Source organism: Solanum verrucosum, unplaced genomic scaffold (genome assembly GCF_900185275.1).
Source record: "Solanum verrucosum unplaced genomic scaffold, falcon-dt-bn FXZP01000184.1, whole genome shotgun sequence".
NCBI classification, from domain to species: Eukaryota; Viridiplantae; Streptophyta; class Magnoliopsida; order Solanales; family Solanaceae; genus Solanum; species Solanum verrucosum.
Genome location: NW_026020302.1, coordinates 596,422 through 618,160, shown reverse-complemented (window position 1 = coordinate 618,160; position 21,739 = coordinate 596,422). Strand labels below are relative to the sequence as shown.

General features: G+C 33.4%; 1 pseudogene; it reads right to left on the bottom strand.

Moving 5' to 3' along the window:
• Positions 1-3,812: 3,812 nt before the first annotated feature.
• On the bottom strand, positions 3,813-20,757 carry LOC125834870 (putative late blight resistance protein homolog R1A-3; annotated as a pseudogene).
• Positions 20,758-21,739: the final 982 nt, after the last annotated feature.

The following is a 21,739-nucleotide window of genomic DNA, read 5'->3' as shown; positions in this document are numbered from 1 at the left end:
TTATAATATAGTAGTACTAGTATCGTTGCACGTGCCTAGATATCAACTATTAAAAAATCACATAAAAATTCTTTAAATTGTGTTTGAGTTAACAATAATGTAAAAGAGTTAAAATTTGCCATCAAACTTTGGGAAAAGACTTTTTTATGCCTCCCGTTAATAGTTGCGCTCAATCATGTCACTGCTTTACACAAACGGTCCATTCGTGCCATTATTTTTTAACAGGCAGCTGGTTTGATGGTTAGCAAAATCGTTCTTTCCACGTGGTCTCTTATTAGAGGTCAGCATCACCAAAATTAAACTGATAAAAAAAGTTTAAATGCACCATCAAACTTAGAAAAAAGGTCTTATTTATGCAATCTGTTAATAATTGGGCTCAACTATTCCATTGTCGTTACAGAAGGGACCCATTCATGCTACTTTTAAATGGTCAGGTTTGATCATTTCGCAAATTATTTTTTTTCACGTGGCCTCTTATTAGAGGTCCACGTGCCAAAATAAACCAACCTAATTTAATTAAATTTGAAATTAAAACCTGGTCCATAAATTCACACTCGACCCACCCTAACCTATTCCCTTTTTATTTCTCCCCAGACCCTTAAATTGATCAATTGACAAGAAACTGACATATAAATTCATCATTAAAATGGGAGAAATTTTGGATCCAAGCGTTTGTAGGAGAAATAAAAGGGAAATGGGTTAGGGTGGGTCGGGTCTGGTATTAATGGGTTGGATTTTAATTTCAAATTTAACGGCTGTGATATGGTTGGATCCAACAATTAACGAATGACATAGAACCGTTTGTCACAGTTCCATGACATATTTGAATTTTTTTTTGACCAGTTTAATTTTGGTGACGTGGACCTCTAATAAGAGGCCATATGGAAAAATGGTGTTGCAAAACCACAAAATCTGAATATTAAAAAATAATGGCATAATGGGTCATTTATGTAATGACAAAGGCATGATTGAACCCAACTATTAATGGACGACATAAATGAGGTTTGTTTTTTCTCAAAGTTGGATGACATATTTTAGCGAATTTTTCCCTATTAATTACTAGTACAGAGAAATAACTAATGCATACCCAATGATTAATAAAAAAAAATGTGTGTGGAGAAGGATAGCACGATTAGTCGCTCAGTTGGTTGGATATCAGAATTTTCACCTTAAGTTTAAATCCCTACCCCCAATTTGTATATATAAAAACATATAACCAGCCATCTGCTGTTGATCACTTTTTTTTAAAATAGAAATTTAAAGAGGAAAACAAATATAAAACACTTCTTTAACTGGTTCAACGGAGCAAAAACTAATTATTATGGGTGATATCATTTTTTAATTATCTAAACCATATAAGGAATAAAAACACAAGTGTTTTGAAGTGCCATATTGTTTCATACAAGATAATCATAAATGTCTACATTAATATACATCAAAACCATATTCACAATATTTGTAGTTTTGGAACCATGAAGTTTATTGGTAAAATGGATTAATAACTCAGTTGTTGTATCAATTTAAGAAGTTCGAGATTTTGGAGAGCAATAGAAAGTTAACATTCAATATATCTTACTAATTTCAAGCGTGACGAGTAGTCGATCAATCGATCTTCGTTTGCCTTTTTGTATCTCCAAGTTCTGATCCAATCATAGAAAAAGAGTTGTTGATAACTTATATATAAGAAAGGATAAAAATTCATAGGGAGATTAGAAAAATGTTTATTGAAAAATACCTGATAAAGATTGGAGTAGGATTAAGCTAACAAGAAAAGATTAATATGAGCATAATTAACTTGGAACAATGAGGAAATGTTTGTGTCATATACTCTAACAAGATTAGTGGATGTATAATTATGGTTTAGCCAAAGGACTGGATCTAAATCCTACAAAAAAGTCAATGGTTGTATTATTTAATGAATAATTTTTGGGTTTATCATATTAATTTTTAGACAGGTTAATATGCATTCCCATTGGCTTTCAAAGTCAATGGTTGCATTATTTAATGAAATAACATGGCTTATGATATACTACAGAGAGACAACTAATTAATTGGAAGGTTAGTATCTATTATTAATGATTAATCAAAGTGTGTGGAAGGAGAGGACAGTTGGCTACAGAGAAAACTAATTAATTGACTACCTGAACTTTCACATTGTCCTTTATTAATCACATTGTTGTTCTTACTGCAAATAAATCAGTTCTACTTATTTAGAGTCTTATAATTGACACTGGTAAATCTTATTTTGTTGGATAAATTCAGAGATGCGCGTCACCATTGTCCTTCTGGAAAGCTGAGTAGGGGTTTGACGAGTGATATGTATTTGGCTAGTTGTGGATGATAGGGGTCGAGAACCATGAGGTTTCAAGTTCAAATGGTAGTAAAGGTATAAATTAGGTGATGTCTTCCTAGCTATCTAATATTTGGTGGATAGAGTTGCGGGTACCCCTTGGAATGATTGAGGTTCGTGCAAGCTAGCTGGGACACTGTGTCTGTTAAAAGAAAGTATGAAATTTTTGTATCTAAATAATAACAAGTATTTTCCTTTCTACATTTTTTATTTTAGATTTGAGTTCAAGATTAGCAGTTTTTGATTTTTTTGACCTTAGCATAGGGATTGTCCCCTATAGTCCTCTCGGACGAGGATTCTTCTCAGCAGGGGCAAAGTTGATTGAAATCTTGCCTGATGGTGACTTTTGCAAGGTTAGACCACATAAATCAAAACTGTGACTGCTTTTGTGTTTCCTGTTTAATAGACATTTATACGAATGTGCAGTGAGCATCAACTGGATATTTGTAGTTGCATTTGAATTTAGTATCCTGTTATTTCTTTGTGCATTGATGTTTTACAGAGAGCATCAACTGGATGTCCTTATCTTAAGTCTTCTTGAAATCTGGAAATTCTACTGGTTTATGGACATGCTGATGTCTTTGAATTAAACTGCCCGACAGGCCGACACTAACTAAGCATGGAGTAATCTGGTTTTACCAAGCATGCAGTAATTTGACCAACTGCTAAGATGGATATGCGATCATATAATATTAAATAAAATTTAAAATGATCCATATTCGCTAGAAGTGCAAGTAGCATTGTGCGCTTGAGATGGTGTGACATGTCTTGTGTCGACCTACGGATGCACTGGTTTGTAGGTGTGAAACTAAGGCGAGTGGAGGTGTTGAAAAGGAGACGAGGTAGAATTTTGAAATACTTACAAATTTCTAAGGATAAATGCATACTTAGCAAAAAAATATGGCACAATAGAAGACATAGAACCATATATAGGAGATATCTAGCCGTGGAGAGTAGGATTTAGTCTTTTTCTAAGAACTTCTAATATTGTTTTATATATTTAACTTATTTTTTGCTTTTATTTTATTTGGTATGATGATGACGTTAGTTGAACTTAAGTGGAGAAATCAAGATTTCATATAGTCGATTGCAACTTATTTGTGATTGAGGCATAGTTATAATTGCAGTTGTTATTCCAAGTTCAGGAAAAATTCTCCTAAACTTCCCACTCGCCCTTTCGTTGAACATTTCATGAGATGCATCTGGCGACTGATTTAACGCACAATTTAACGGATAAATTTTTTGGCACAACCTTTTTGCTCCGTGAAATATATATATAGCTATGTAATGGTTTCATCAATGAATCTTTCTATTTCGACTGCAACATTAATTTATTATTTTGCTGATTTGCTTTGTAGAATTTCTCTAGGTTCAAGCCAGAGAATTTTGAGCATAAAGCCAGTATTTGAGAAAATCAATCTAATTGCACCCCTTCACAATTAGCATTGGCATGGGTTCTTCATCAAGGAGATGATGTATGCCCTATACCAGGTGCATCGAAGATTGAAAACTTCAACGAAAACATAGGAGCCTTATCTGTAAAATTGACAACGGAAGACATGAAAGAACTCGAATCGTATACCTCTGGTGATGTTGTCAAAGGTGAGAGACATGCATACATGTCGTCAACTTGGGAGACTCTGCCATTGTCCTCCCTAGAAAGCTGAATAGAGGTTTGACAAGTGTTATCTATTTGGCTTCTTATGATGCTCAAACTCTCCAAAGATATTATTGTGCCCATGTCGGATCCTCCAAAAATGTAAAATGGACAATCCAATATACACTCGGAAGACATTTTTGAAGAGTCCAAACAACATAGATAGCTTTTGTACGTGTACTCAATACTTATTTATGAAGTGAGACGTATGTTATGGATTGCTCCTAAACTATTTAGTACTAAGCTATCAAAACAGCTTTCATTCAGGAATACTCATCTTTCAATTCACCTTGTATAGGAGTAAGATGAAGGGAAACAACTACTATATTACAAAAACAAACAAGAAGCAATGTTTTGACAGGTTGTAAAATAATAAAGCTACATAACAAAGGCATGATGTTTATAAAAGGCAACAAGAAATCACAGTAAAAGAACATCTAAAACATACAGAAAAAGGACAGGGATGTCGGCACTAGGCGCACAATATACATGAGCATGAGCACGGCTACAACAATTGGCTGTACTTTTGCTGCAATTATCAAATTGAAATACATCCTTGTTAGTTTGAGATCAACATGGAGCAATTAAGCAAAAGCAAACATTAAATTAGAAGAAGGAACAAGAAAAAAACAGAAACAATATTTACCATTGTTGTGATTACAGGCACATAATTGATTCACAGCTGCCAAATGACCCTAATAATACTGTATTATACATATTGCTGTCAAGTTAGATGCAGGTAGATACTCAAAAACAGAACATATGAGTTTGTTTCTACTTACTTTGATAATGAGGTCAGTACGATCGTTTCCTTCATTCTCTTCAACATCTTTCTTAATCCTCTCAGCTGAATCCTCCAGAAATTTATTGCAGCAAATCAACTTAATCTGTTTCAGTGTTGGAATATCTGCAAAGCTAAGGGGGATCTCCTCGAGATTCTTACACCCTCTTATAACAAGTGTTTCAAGCTGGGGAAATGATTCCTCTGAGATATCCCACCTCAAAATATGTGACGCCGCCAGTTTCAAGACCTTGAGTTTAGGGAACGTGATATCTCCAAGGCACCACTCTTCTGAAGGAGGAAAATACACATTTTGTAATTGGAGATACTCCAGGCTTCGTAGTCCCGCAATAAGGTTTCCTATATCAGTCCCACTTAGTACCAACATCTTTAAATTTGAAGGCAATTGTAACCCAGATACAGTGCGGCGCCACTTAGAGGTAAGGCGAAGTTTTTGAAGCTGGCTAAGATTCTTCAATGTGAGACAAAAAGACTCCGCAGAATAATTATAGTCCCCAAAGCCGATGTGAAGTTGTTGGAGATTAGGGCACCTCCTTGATAACACATCCACACTATCATTGGGAATCTAAAAATATTCTTTAATATCCTCAAATTTTCCAATTTAGAGGTTCCTTCACTGACCCCTTGCTTATCAAATTCAGCATATTCGATCTCAACATACCTTAATTTTTCCATTTCCCAAAAAGACGTTGGTAACACTACTATATTTTCCCAATCATTATTCACGGTTAAAGTTTCAAGATGCGGCATATGTGATTCGGGATGAAAATCAAATTTAGTTGCAAAAACTGCAAGGTACTTCAGGTGATTTAGTGGTTTGAAACTAGCTAATGACAAAGAATTCACTCTATGGGAACTCAAATCCAAGACCTTAAGAAGTCGCAATTTATGAATCTGACAGAGGGGAATCCCATCAAAATATTCTCCGTTCGTTATCAGTGACATCAACTGTTGATGGAAAGGTTTCCGTGTTTTGGATCCCAGAGATGCAAACTTGGAATGCTCTTTGACTTTCCTTCCAATCACAAGGTTTCCGAGTTTTGGATTCGGTGTTTGGTTGAAGCTCACCTGGCTTTCCTTCCAATCACAAGGTTTCCATGTTTTGGATCTCAGAGATGCAAAGTTGAAATGCTCTTGGACTATCCTTCCAATCACAAGGTTTCTGTGTTTTGGATTCCGTGTTTGGTTGAAGCTCACTCGAAGTTCCTTCCAATCACAAGGTTGAAATTGGCTACGATTTCCCTTCACAGCTAGCATAAATTTTTCTTCTCTACTCTTCTCCAAGCAAAAGTGAAGCACTACATCATGAACCTGACAGTATTTGATCTTACCGTTATATTCTTTCTTCGAAACCATAACCACGTTACTGCTAATGAGATTCATCAAGTACTCTTCAGCAGATTCAGTGTTCTCCACGAATCCTTCAGCAATCCATAAACTTATCAATTTAGATGCTGGAATTCTTGCGTCGTCTGAAAACATCCCCATATAAAGAAGGCAAGGCTTTAAACAATTGGGTAAGTTATCAAAACTCAACTGCATGGTCACCAGACTATATTCTTCCGACTCACGATCAAGACAGTCAAATAAAGCATCTTTCACCTCATTCCACCAAGATTCTTCCATTTTCCTTTTTTTGATTATTCCAGCTACCAAGACAATCACTAGAGGCAGTCCTTTGCATTTTTCTGCAACTGCTTGACTCACATCTTGTAGTTCAGGCGGGCAATCTTCCTTTTGAAACACTTTTTTCTGCAACAATTTGCAACTCTCTTCTTTTGTGAGGAATGGAAGAGAATAAGGATTAGTATGGTACTTGTCTTGCTCACTCACTTTCTTAAGTCGAGTTGTTACTACTATTCTGCTTCTATTTCTAACATCTGGAAAACAAAGCCTTAAGTCATCCCATGCCATACAATCCCACATATCATCCAATACAATGAGATATCTCTTGCCCATCAAGATTTTCCTCAACTCGTCAGCAAGGATGTCATCATTATCCCCCTTGTCCTTGTCCTTGTCCTTGTCCTTGTCCCCCTTGTCCTTGGAACCGGTAACTTGACTACAAATATCTTGTAATAGATCTCTCCGGTTATATGTTTGGGAAATGATGCACCATGCTCGAACATCAAAATGAGAAACAATGTTGTAACTATTGTACAACTTTCTAGCAATTGTCGTTTTCCCTTGTCCCCCCATGCCTACAATTGGGATGACGTCTAGCTCATTTGTACCTCTTATCAGATACTGAATCATTTTTTCTGTATCATTCCCAAAACCCACTATCTCCTCATCAGTCATTGGATTGCTATGTCGAGTTGGCAGGTGTTTAAATGGTGCTACCACATAGCAAGGCTTAAGAGCAACGTCTGTTGAACACATCTCAGTCACCTGCACATTAATTTGCTTGATCTCTTTTAAGATTGTAGGAAGTGAGAAAAAAATATGCCAAAAAACATTATAGTGAGCAAGAATAGAGTCAATGGCAACTTCAGCTTCATATGCCAAATTGATAGTACGCCTGTGAAGATCTTGAAGAATTTCATTCTCATGGTGTACCTTGGCGACATTTCTGAAAATGGATGATAAAGATGACAAATCCTTCTCTAAAATGGATGTAAAAGCTGATAGCTCTTTCTCCAAATTCCCCAAGAGAGGTTTCATCAGGAAATATAAACCAGATTTAGATTCCGACATCTCATTCAGTTTCCGTATAAGAGAATCCAGAAAGCTCCATCCACCAACAGTGGGGAACTGAGATGGAGTGAATTTTAATGATTTATAGTACGTCTCCACTTGTGTCTTCAGATCTTTAGTTTTCTTTAATATATGTATGGAGAAAAGACTCATTTTGCTGGTGTCATCTTTGTTTATAGATCTAGGAAGAACCTTTTGAATTGCATATAGAACATCACCCGCTATAGCTCCAACCTTTTCCATAGCATCATTCAACCAGTTACCATTAATAACATGATTTGACACATCAGCTTCAAGGAAAACAACCAAGAACTCTATTATTGCTACACAAATATTTTGAGCAGTGCTATAATTAGGAAAGTTGTCGAACTTTTTGTTTCTGAGATACATCAACAGACTATGGAAATGATGAGAAAACAGCTAGCTGGTTGAGATTGCAGGTACCCCTTAAAAAGTAGTCGGATGAATTATTTTTTAAATTGAATAAAGTACAATAAAGTAAAAAATTATTAATTTGGGGCATGTTTAATTTGGACAGGTGATATGAAATTATATTAATATGAAGATGAAATTTTGTTTGATATGCAATTGAAATTTCTTAAGTTATATTTTTTTCTCATAAACATGAAAAGCCACATGTTGTGAAAATTATCAAAATTTCTCCAATTCGTATGCAATCTTATCAAATGAGTAAATCATCATTCATAAACAAGATAAAAAAATATCTTAAAGCAACGCATTGATGAATCACATATCTCCTTGAATAAATATTTGTGATTATAAATAACTTTCAAATGCGATTAATCTTATAACGATCCACTAATTAATCAACTAGTTATTCCTTAATATAATCCTTTCACATGGTACGGACAATCTATTCACGTTGAGCACGAGTCCTATTTTTTTTTTACAAAATATAAATTTATGGATCAAGTTTTCTATTTTACAAAATTTGATATCATAATTTGAAATTCCAAATTATGTTTTATTTTTGGGGAGGGGGGGGGGGGGGGGATTTGGAATTTAAAATCATGAGTTCATATTATATGTCCAAGCGCAAACTTACAAGTGAAAAACAAGATATATTATTGTGTACAATCAAAGTTAAAGACATAAAAATCAATTGAAGTCAAATTAAAAGAAACATGCATTTATGTATTGTTCCCTTCGTCCCATATTAGTTGACCATCTTACTAAAAATAGTTGTCTCATATTAGTTGTTCATCACTCCACCTTACTAAATCAAGAAAACATTAATTAAATTTTTCGTGTATTACCCTTGTAATTTATTCTTTTTGAAAGTGTTCACATTTATTTGTAAAAAATTCTACGAATTATTTTTGGGTGAATTAACAAAATTATCTTTCTATTTATGATTATTAATATGTGTGTGAAAAATGATCAACTAAAATAGAACGTATATTACTTTTGAAGTTTTGTATGCATCAGGTTCATAGGGGTAAATACATTCAAAAGGGGATAAATTTTAGCGGCTCATATTTCAAATAAAGTGGTGGCCTGGTTGTCCCCACACCCCCTTATCATGCATGTTTGTGGAAGCAGTTGGTGCTAGCGTTTTGGCGCTCACCTTATGGTTCTCAGTCGCCGAGATGCCTTTTAAAAAGATTTTTTTTACCTCCTAAACTGTAATTATGAATATGACCTATGAGGCGACTTGTTATATTGGTACAAAAGAAGTCTAGTCTTTACTTTAATAAAATTATCTTTCGCATGCATATTAAGAAATTATAAATAAAAAAATAATTTTACCAATTTATCCCTTAAAAAATTTCTTGATATTTTATAAGCGAATGTGAATACTTTAAAAAATTAATTGAAAGGGTAATATAAGAAAATTTTAATTAATACTTTTCTGATTTAGTAAGGTGAACAACTAATAATGGACAACTAATTTTAGTAAGATGATCAACTAATACTTAGGCTTAATTTAACTTTTAAAATTGGCTCATGGGGGGAAGGAGGGGGGGGGGGTGGGGAGTATTATTTAAGTAGGTGTTTGGACATGCGATTTTATCTCGTGAATTGAAATCATGAGATGAAGTCAATGTTTGGACATGCAACTTTAGCTCATGAGGTGAAATTCAAAATTTTCCAAAATTTGATTTAAAAATTTCATATTATGATTTCACATTTTTCATATATAAAAATTGACCCATAACTTTATATTTTATAAGAAAAAAGTCATTTATATCTATCAATCACTTAATTATTTCATGTATAAACAAAATTTATAATCGATATTATTATTCTTACCAACCTTTGAACCATCTATATCAGATATAACCATTACTCTTACCAACCAAATTTTTTATTTATGAAATATAAACATGATGATATAGTTATCAATGATATTGAAAACAAACGACTCAAAGTAATTAACAATGTTGAAAAACTGAGATGGAATACAGAACTTCAAGGATTTGTTGGAGGCATAATACATACATATATTCTTTAACTTGATATTCATGCCCTCTAACTTTGGATGTGCATAAATAAACATTTAACTTGTATAAAATTAAACAATGCATAGAAGAAAAATCACATTTTTACAACAAAAAAAAAAGGGCTTTCTAGCTAATATACTAGTAACAATTAGTTGAGTGGACTGTTTGAGAAATCAACTTTCTATCCATAGGAAAAAAGTCATTCATGAAGAAGATGACTTACAATGAAACCAACTTGTAATTCTGTCTTCTCTTATACCTCTTTAATATCTTCAATTTTGTGATCCAATCATAAAAAGGAGCAAAAGAGATGATAATTAATATTGAAAGCAGGTTTCATCAAGAGAAAAAACAAATATTATGAGGTAAAAAAAGAGTTATAATTCTCAGATCTGGATTATGTTCCAACAAAGAAATTGGAGGAAGTTTATTGAAATGAAATGGAGGAGGGTTTAAAGGAAGAAGGAAGAGATGAATTGTAGTACTAGCAAGTTGTTTTAGGTGGTATCTGTAACGTAGCTTAATAATACAGCTACTCTTTCCATCTCATTTTATGTTGCACCGTTTGACTTAATACACTATTTTAAAAAAAGACTTTTGAATTTTGTGGTTATAAATCATTTCATTAAGATTTGAAGTGAAATTATTTCTAATTATAGTAAGTTGACATTCTTTTTGGGACGGACTTAAAAAGAAAATGTGCCACATAAAATGGGACAAAGGAGGTATATTATTTGTCTTTTTCTAGGAAAATACACTAAAATCCCCCTAAATTATATATAGTTCAACAACCGTCTAAACAATGAATTTCTTGTTCAACCTTACTATGCATGTAATGTGTAGAACTCAATCCATTTTGTTGATCTTTCCCCATGAAAGATTTGAATGATAGAACAAGTACGATAAAACATAAAAAATTACAAATTTGGGGTTCGTTTAGCTAGAGAGGCAATATGAAATTATGGTAGGGAGTCATATTGATATAAAGTTGAAGTTTTGATTGGACATGCAATTTTAATTTCTTAAATTGTATTTTTTGCATAAACATGAAAAACCAACAAGCTGTGAAAATCTTCAAATTTACTCAAAAATATGCATTCTTACCAAATGAGCAAACTATCATTCATAAATAAGATATCGGAATATCCTAAAGTGCCACATTAATGAATCATATATCTTCATGTTCCTTTCATAAATAAATGTTTGTGATTATCAAATACATATAATCTTATAAAAATCCACTATCTCCAATAGCAGTAACTAGCTATTCATGCAATCATTTTGCATTGTACGAACAATCTATTCACGACAAACATGAGTTTTTTTATGCAAAATTTAAAATGATGAATCTTTTTTCTAAAAAAAAAAATATAAACTTAATTATGTATCAAATTTTATATTTAATATAATTTAAATTCCAAGTCATTCTCTTTTGAAGAATTTGGGATTTGAAATCATAATTCAAAAGCGCATGTTTAAATATTGATTTGAAATCATGACTTTAATCATACCGTATATCTAAACGCAAACTTTTAAGTGAAAAGAAAGATATATAGTGCATATTTAGAGACATAAATGTTAGTTATAACAAATTAAATGGAACATTTATTTAATGCTATTTTTGAAGTTGTTACCTTCTAAACTTTAATCATGAATATGACCCATGAGACAATATTGGTACAAAAGAACTCTACTTTTTGTTATTCTTCAAGCAGGCAAATGGACCATGAGGTAACTTGTCAAGTAAATGAAAGGCCATGAATTAAAACGCTATCTTTTCAAACACCATTTGGCATTTTGAATCGAACTCCACTTTATTGCTTGAGAGATTCGAACATTTCCTGAGGTAATACTCTTTGTAAACAAATCCATCAGTTTAGTTTTCGAATATGAGTTAATTCCCTATACGGTCATCCAAGTATTGATCTCACTAAAGTCACTATTGAAGTTTTCTTCCATATATATTTAATTTACCTTTAGTATTTTATACTGCTAAAATATTATGTTTGTTAGTTGATGATTAATGAAAGGTGTTATATTCAACCAGAAAATAACTTCAGTAGGTATTTCCTTAAATGAATTTTGTGTTGGGTATGTAGCAAGACTTAATGGAAAATGGAGGAAAGATGAGAAGAGAGGAACTTGAAAAGTTGGGAACTTGAAGAGTTGAGAACTTGAAAAGTCTTTTTATGCTTTATTGAAAAGGCATTTGTCCCTCATCTGTGGTGGAAAGAAAAATATGAGAGTTTAAATATAGAAACACTCCTATTAATTGTTAAAAGGGTTGGAAAGAGGGACCTCCCTCGTGCCGTCGTCGCTCGCTCGGCTTCAGCTTCGGAAAATGATCAAGAGATTATTTTTTGGACAAAATTTGTTAATTATTTATTGAATTAATTAAATTAAATGACCAACGTTTTAATTAGTTAATTAACCGATTCAATTAATTAGTTAATTGATCCGACCCGACTCGGATCCACGCGCGATCTGTTTAATTTAAATCTTTCCCATTTTATTTGAATTTTTCACCGTTGGAAGTGACTGTTCTAAAAGGTTGCAACTTTCAGAAACAGCCATGACCGTTTGAAAGGTTGCAAACTTTCATGAATGGTCGTGTGGATTCTGAAAGGATTACAACCTTTCGGAACCAGTTCCTCTTCCCTATAAATACATTGATTCCTCGGACTTATTCCTAATGAATTTTTCTGATTTCTTCTTCTTCTTCTGCACAAAAAATTTTCGTGTACTTTACTGCTGTAAAGTGGTTCGCTGACACCAGAGTTTTGGGTATCAATACACTGGTGATTGAGATCATTTTATTCTGGGTGGACATATTCCAAATCAAACCTCGAATACTAGAGGGGAATAATTTCCTTAAGGGAACACTGTGCATTCAGTGGGCTTGATCTTTTTCTGATTCTGTTTTTTCAGATTGTGGTACGTTTTTTACAGATTTTAGTTTTGTCAATTAATTTATGTTCTTTTATTCTTACTGGTTTATTAAACTTTAGTTACTTCGTGATTCTGCAAAGTTTATTGAAATCAGTAATTCTGATTTTTAAACACATATTGCTAACATTTTGCAGGTGCTGCTTAGAAATTAAAGGGGAAAATACAAATGAATAAAGCAATCACACATGCAAATGGGGCCTATGAGGTGACTTATCAAGCAATAACAGAGTCACTTGTCAAGTACTTTACAATGCTCTTTTACAATAAATGATAAAAATAATAATTACAGAATGTGCAAAAGACTTTTTGAGCCCAAATTTTCCTCCTATGTTTGATTAGATTATTATTCTACTATTATAGAAGCATGAGAAGCAGCTCAGTATCAACATGTTAGCTTCTTGGAAATAAATTCTCACCTAAGGGTATATTAGTCTTCCTATCAAATAAGTAATTTAGAGCATTATCCATATTCCACGTGGCTTTCAAACATACACTTCTTCATTTTGTTCCGTAGAACTTTAAAGAACAATTGCTATGTTTTCTCTCTTTGATCAAATTCTCCTCACTTCTCATATTTCTCATAAAATACTCCTTGAAGTTTTATCCAATTTTTTTTTTTGTTAGCAATCTGTGGATGACTTTGTTTCCTTGATAACTGTTCGTCAACATGCTTGCTTCCTAGACAAGGATACTTTGATAAGTTACTATCTAATTCTGCTTTATACTTTGCTGTGAATGCTTATACAATTTGCTTTGCGAATTGTGCGTTTCATGATTTTTTCCCTCTAATTCCTATTGTGTCCTTTTGTTGATAATGCAGTACTTTTTCAAAGCTTTATTTGCCCCTTCTTTTGTACCTTTTTACAAGAAATCAACCGGTACATATTGGTAAATATATTGAAATATGAGGCTTTTTTCAATGCCTTAAAGGCATAAAAGTGTTGATGTTAGCACTTACTCAGACCCACACGTCCCATCAATAATATTTAGTATTCATTTTTTTTTTGGAGACATATTTAGTATTCATTTGTAGTTATTTTAGGCTTTCTTTGTTATTGTGTTTGAGATCATGTAGAATAAAATTTAATATTTCATATTTCAGTACTAAGGCTAAATTTAAATGATAATATGATTGTTCATTACTAATATTTAAAAATAGTATTAAAAAATTATCGACACTCTAAAATTTTATTAATGTCACATAAATTAGGATAGAAGAAATAAAATTTTGAATAACTTCTCAAGTTTCAACATGCATGCTTGTAGCCAGGGTTAGTTTGGCAATTTAAAGTTTTCTTTTTAAAAAAAATTTGTCTTTTATCACTTTATATATATTATAAATCATAATAATTAATATCTTCAAAATATTTGAAAATATATAAAAAGATTTTGTTAACTCTCAAAATTTCATCTATAACACATAAATTGGGATAAAGAGATAGAGATATTATATAAAATACATAAAATTAAATATATTATAAATCACAATAATTGATAACTTAAATATCAAAAAGAATTTATAAAAAAAAAAAGATTGACTTTTGAAATTTCATTTGTATCACATGACACTTAAGGCCTAACTCAATTTTTAAAATTGGCTCATTAGCGGAGCTTTATTTAAGTAGGTGTTTAAACATGTGATTTCATCAAATAATGAATTGAAATCAACATTTGAACATATAATTTTATCTCATGATTTTAAATAATGAGATGAAATCTCAAATTTTCCAAAAATCTTGATTTGGAAATTTCGTATCATGATTTCACATTTTTAATATACAAAAATTAACTAACAAGTTTATATTTTGTTAAAAATAAATTATTTTATATCTACCAATCATTTATTTCATATTTAAACAAAATTTATAATTGATATTATTATTTTTTACCAAAATTAGACCATTTATATCAAATATAATAATTACTCTTACCAACCAAATTTTTTATTCATGGAATATAAAGATGATGATCACTACAAGTCTACAACAAAAACATCTATTAGCGGCAGTAAATAGTGATAAAGCTTTTACCGACATTAGTTAATTATCCTTAGATCTAATGTCGCTATTGGCTTTAGAGACAGTTACAAAGATTGTTTATTGCCTCTAAAAATACATATTTTCAACAGTTAATCTATTGTCGTTAATTAATTGTCACTATAGATCATTTCTGATGTAATTTGATATTGTTATTAGTGATATAGACCAACAAACGACTCAAAGTAACAATATTGAAAAATTGAGATGTACTGAACTTTAAGGATTTGTAGTACGTCTTCACTTTTACCTTCGGATCTTTAGTTTTCTCGAATATCTATATCGAGTAAATGATTTCTATACTTAAAATTAGTTTTGCATGTGTAACATAGAAGGTTAAAGAAGAAAAATAATGCATAGACTTGTTGACCCCATGTTTACTGTACTAGTGTCTTGTGTTACTCATTTTTTTTCATTATTCCCTAGTTATCTTATCTGCACAAAGCGAAAATTGCCACATATATGCCTTTTTTTAAAAAAATAATGGAATCAAATGGGATGATTTCCGAACAACTTATTATATCGTTCACCTCACATCAAATAACTCCTAAGTTGAGTGATTTTACTATGTAATTTCACGTACTCAAGGATTTTTAGGCACTCCTATTTCGTTAACCAAAGATTTCAGATTTGGATTCCAATAAAGATATATTTATGAGATCACTATTAGGTGAAACTAGAAATAAGTTTATTGAAATGAAATGGGAAAATGTTTAATAGAAGACGTAAGGTCAAATATATGGGTAATATATAATTCTTATCCTCAACAAAAATAATGATCAAATGACTTGCTGAAGGAACCAATGATTTACCTCCCTAGAGATGACGTTTAGCCCTCCTTGCTTGTACTTATCCCTGTGGTGCACTTGCCTGGACTTTAAAAGTCGACATGGGCAATAAAAATCTTTAAAGGCCCTCAGGTTTCCTTTGAGTATTTCCTGATATTCGGGGTCTTTCTTAGTATTCTGAAAGTGTTCAACAAACTCACTACAGAATATGTGAATTCATTGACAAAGGAGGTAAATGTCTTATCATGTTGGATGATGCTTGGATGACAGACGTTGTGGATTCCGTCATGAATGTTTTCCCCAGAGACAGAAAAGGCCACCGAATCATGATCACCACTCGTGACTGATGGACGTGTTAGTATATATGACAATGCTTTCGAAAGTTTCCAATTATATTGTTGGAAAACAGAGTTTTGTGCACGTTAATAACAAAAAAAATCACTTAGGAAGGTGAAGTTTGAGGAGTTAGCTGATGGTGGTTTCATCTCTGAGGTGACTGATGAACACATACGCTATACTGTCGGAGCTTTCAAGCTACAGCCATCAAGATACAAAAGATGAAGGGATCATATAAAAATTCACATGGGATATATGTGCAATGCACGTGTCTTGAAACTAGTTATAGAAAATAAAAGGGGAAAACAACCACCAAGTTACAAAAGCAAGTGATGATATTTATATAGGGCATCACAGTGGAAGAGCATCTGAAACATACTGGAAAAAGAGAATCAAGGCATAATCCTTCCCTTCCCAGTAGGAATGAGTCGTCTATGTCGAACAATAAAAAATCCCTTAGCAATCAGTAGTAGTGTCACAAGGATGGGTGTTCTGGCTAATAGACTCCAGCATGAGCATGGTTACAACAATTTGCTAAGAGTGACCTCGGTCCATGCTGTTTGTGCTTTTGCTGCAGTTTTCTGAGCAATTGTCAAATTCAAACACATCCTCATTACTTTGAGATCGACATGGAGCAATTAAGAGAAAGCAAGCATTTTATCCCGAAAAAAACATAAAGGAACAAGAAAAGAAACTGAAAGACTACCATGTTGTCGTGACAAGTACATACTTTACTCACAGCTGCTTTGGATTTCCTCACCTATCCTGTATTAAACATATTGTTTGCACATTAGATGCATATAGATACTCAAAAACAGAACATAGGAGTTTGTTGCTACTTACTTTGATAATGAGGTCAATACGGTCGTTTCCTTCATTCTCTTCAACATCTTTCTTAATCCTCACAGCTGAATCCTCCAGAGATTTGTTCTCACACCTAATCAACTTAATTTGTTTCAGTGTTGGAATATCTGCAAAGCTAAGGGGGATCTCCTCGAGGTCGTCACACTCTTCCATAACAAGTGTTTCAAGCAGGGGAAAGGATTCCTCCGAGGCATTCCACCTTGAGATTTCTAACCACGCCAATTTCAAGAACTTAAGGTTATGGAACGTGATATCTCCAAGACACCAATCTCTGATTTGAACACGATCCTGGTTGTGTAATTGGAGATACTCCAGGTTTGGTAGTCCCGCAATGAAGGAAATCAGGTTTCCTATACCAGTCCTTCTTAGTACCAACTTGTTTAAAGTTGAAGGCAATTGTAACCCAGATACAATGTGGGGTCCCTTAAAGGAAAGGTCAAGTATTTGAAGCTGGGTAAGATTCTCCAATGTGAGATGAAAATAATCTGCAGAATGTCCATCAAATTCGACGAGAAGTTGTTGAAGATTAGGACACCTCCTTGATAACACATCCACCCTATCAATTGGAAAGGTAACAATATTCTTTAATATCCTCAAATTTTCCAATTTAGAGGATCCTTCAAAGAGCCCCTGCTTATCAAATTCAGCTTTCCTAATCTCAACATGCCTTAATTTTTCCATTTCCCATAAAGATGATGGTAACACTACTGTATTTGTCCAATTATTCTTCACAATTAAAGTTTCAAGATGGGGCATATGTGATTCTGGATGAAAATAGAATCTCTCTGCTGAAACTGCAAGGTACTTCAGGTGATTTAGTGTTTTCAATGTATCTGAAAACAAATAACACACTTCATGGGAACTCAAATCCAAGACCTTAAGAAGCCGCATCTTATGAATCCAAGACCTTAAGGGAATCCCATGAAAAGATTTTTGGTTCGTTATCAGTGACCTCAACGGTTGGTGGAAAGGCTTCCGTGTTTTGGATCCCAGAGATGCAAATTTGGAATGCTCTTCACTCAAATGGAAGTTCACTTGACTTTCATTCCAATCAAAAGGTTGAAACTGGCTATAATGCCCCTTCACTGCCAACATAAACTTTTCTTCTCTACTCTTCTCCAAGCAAAAGTGAAGCACTACATCATGAACCTGACAGTATTTAACCTTACCGTTATATTCTTTCTTTGAAACCATTACCATGTTACAGCTAATGAGATCCATCAGGTAATCTTCAGCAGATTCAATGTTCACCACGAATTCTTCCGCTATCCATAAACTTACTAATTTAGACACTGGAATTCTTGCATCCTCCGGAAACATCCCCATATAAAGAAGACAAGGCCTTAAACGATGGGGTAAGTTATCAAAACTCAATTGCATAGTCGCCAGACTATATTCATCTGACTCACGATCAAGATAGTCAAAGAGAGCATCTTTCACCTCATTCCACCAAGATTCATCCATTTTCCTTTTTTTGATTATTCCAGCTACCAAGACAACCACCAGAGGCAATCCTTTGCATTTTTCTGCAACTGCTTGGCTTACATCTTGTAGTTCAAGCGGGCAATCTTCCTTTGGAAACACTTTTTTCTGCAATAATTTGCAACTCTCTTCTGTTGTGAAGAATGGAAGAAAATAAGGATCAGTGTAGTACTTGACTTTCTCACCCACTTTCTCAAGTCGAGTTGTTACTACGATTCTGCTTCTATTTCCAACATCTGGAAAAGAAAGCCTTAAGTCATCCCATGCCATACAATCCCACATATCATCCAATACAATAAGATATCTCTTGCCCATTAAGCTTTTCCTCAACTCATCAGCAAGGATGTCATCCTTATCTCCCTTGTCCTTGGAACCGGTAACTTGACTCAAAATCTCTTGTAATAGCTTTCTCCGGTTATATGTTTGGGAAACGATGCACCATGCTCGAACATCAAAATGAGAAACAGTGTTGTCACTATTGTAAACCTTTCTAGCAATTGTCGTTTTCCCTTGTCCCCCCATGCCTACAATTGGGATGACGTCTAGCTCATTTTTACCTCTAATCAGATACTGAATCATTTTTTCTGTGTAATTCCCAAAATCCACTATCTCATCATCAGTTACTGGATTGCTATCTAGAGTTGGCAGATGTTTAAATGGTGCTACCACATAGCAAGGTTTAAGAGCAACGTCTGCTGACCATATCTCAGTCACCTTCGCATTAATTTGTTTGATCTCTTTTAATATTGTAGGAAGTGAGCAAAAAATATGCCAAAAAACATTATAGTGAGCAAGAATAGAGTCAATGGCAACTTCAGCTTCATATGCCAAATTGATAGTACGCCTGTGAACATCTTGAAGAATTTCATGTTCATGGTGCACCTTGGCGACATCTCTGAAAATGGATGATAAAGATGACAGATCCTTCTCTAAAATGGATGCAAGAGCTGATAGCTCTTTCTCCAAATTCTCCAAAAGAGGTTTCATCAGGAAATCTAAACCAGATTTAGATTTCGATATCTCATTCAGTTTCCGTATCAGAGAATCCAGAAAGCTCCATCCACCAACAGTGGAAAACTGAGATGGAGTGAATTTGAAGGATTTATAGTACGTCTCCACTTGTGCCTTCAGATCTTTGGTTTTCTCCAATATCTGTATCGAGCAAAGACTTATTTTGCTATTGTCATCTTTGTTTATAGAGCTAGGCAGAAGCTTGTGAATTACATATAGAACATCACCCGCTATATCTAAAACCTTTTCCATAACCTCATTCAACCAGTTACCGTTAATTACATGATTTGCCACATCAGCATCAAGGAAAACCAACAAGAACTCTATTGCTACATCAATATTTTGAGAAGATTTATTATTAGGAAAGTTCTCGAGCTTTTTGTTTCTGAGATACATCAGCAGACTATGGAGATGATGAGAAAATTCTTTTGGTAATTTCTTATCTTTGAAAGTTCTTGATTGAGTAAACTTGGAAGCCTTTAGTTCACTGAGAAAAATCTTCTTCATTTCCAGCTCCACTAACACAATCAAGCATAATACATATGGAGATTTATCGAAGATATAATACTTATACGTGTCATATCTGTCAACCTCACCCTCATTTGTATCATCTACAAAATCAGAAAAAAGAATAACTGAAACAGCAATACAGAGTTGTCCCACATTGTTAGCCATGAACTGAATTCGAGTCTCCAAACATTCCAGCTTCTCATGGTTGATGTAACCATTTATCTCTGTGTCATATAAGTGTCTCAAAAATTTCATTTTCTTTTGAACAATTTTCAGTTGCTTTATAAATACGTGCATTTCAAGGTTTTCCTCAGGAGGGTCATACCTAACCTCTTCCTCCAATAAAACCATCAGTACATCATTAAGAGTCTTTCCAAGGAAATCCATATATTTCGACAGATCAAAATCTTTCAACTCATAATTGTAACTTAAATTGGTTTTACCTTCAAAGAATTTGAACAAATGTGAAAATAACCTTCCTAGATTAAGGTTAGTTTTACATTCATCTGGAACTGGAATTCTATCTAATACCCACCGATGCATTTTCACAATCCAATTGGCCTTCTGTATGATTATGTCTCTGGAATCAGGCAAAAGAAAATTATGATACATTACCACAATTTCAAGTACTTCAATTTGAGCAATCTTGATGCTATCCAGATTACCTCCACTCTTAATCTTTCTCAGGTGATCTAAAATTTCCTTAATTTCATTTTGAGCCATCTTCAGTAGAAAAATTCCTGCAAGTTCACCAACTCTTGGAATAAGTTTCATTAAGAGCAATTTTGTACCATTTTGTCTTACAAACATTGTGTCAGTGTCTATTTACCCTTATATATACCATTTTGTCTTACAAACAGTGCCTATTTACCCTTTTCATATGGTCACTCAACTAATAATTACTTCCGCTCTCATTTTATGTGACATATTTTTAGATTTCGAGATTCAAACAAGTCTATCTTTGATCATAAATTTTCCATATATCTTTTAAATATTTTGAATTGTCAATTATTGTGACTTATAATACTTTTGACATAGTTTACAAATATGTATATTTTCATTTTAAAAAATTTGAAGATTCCATGGGCAAATTCTCGATCAAACTTAAACTATTTGACTCTAAAAAATGAAATGTGACACATAAATTAGGACAAAAGTAGTATTATCTAAAAAAAATCAAGAGATTGTATATGATAATCTACCTTTGTATTGCAATTATTGTAAGCACCAAGGTCACAATGAAGATAGTTGTCGTTTGATCTCGAAAAGAAATCAAAATAACAAACAAATTGATGATACCATTGAAGTTGCTTTAAAAGGTACTATCGATAGGGAAAAGTATCAAGGTGATGCGAGAGAAATACTAAATGAAAAAAGAAAGATTGTGGATATCGATCAAAGTAAAGCTACTTCTTTAGATCGACAATTGGTTGCTGCCACTTCTGAGCAAAATCGTGTTGACTCAATGGATGTTGATACAAGTAATATTGGTGTTCAAACAACTACCAAAAATAGAGGTGATTGCAATAACCAACGGGCTGCTACTAATGAGGTGCAATCAAAAGAAGTTGGGCTGACTTTGATGTCTAATGCAACTAAAAACGCAGGGGGACACCAAAAGTTAGGGTTGATGCACCGCGAGTTGGTTCAGGGCAAAAATTAATGGATTCAAGACAAAAACTAATGGATACATCTGATGTTGAAGATGCTGAAAATTCTGGGCAGCATGTTTTGCAAGTTGAAAACAAGAATGCAACTAAAAACTGGACACTGGTTGCACACAAAAATTCAA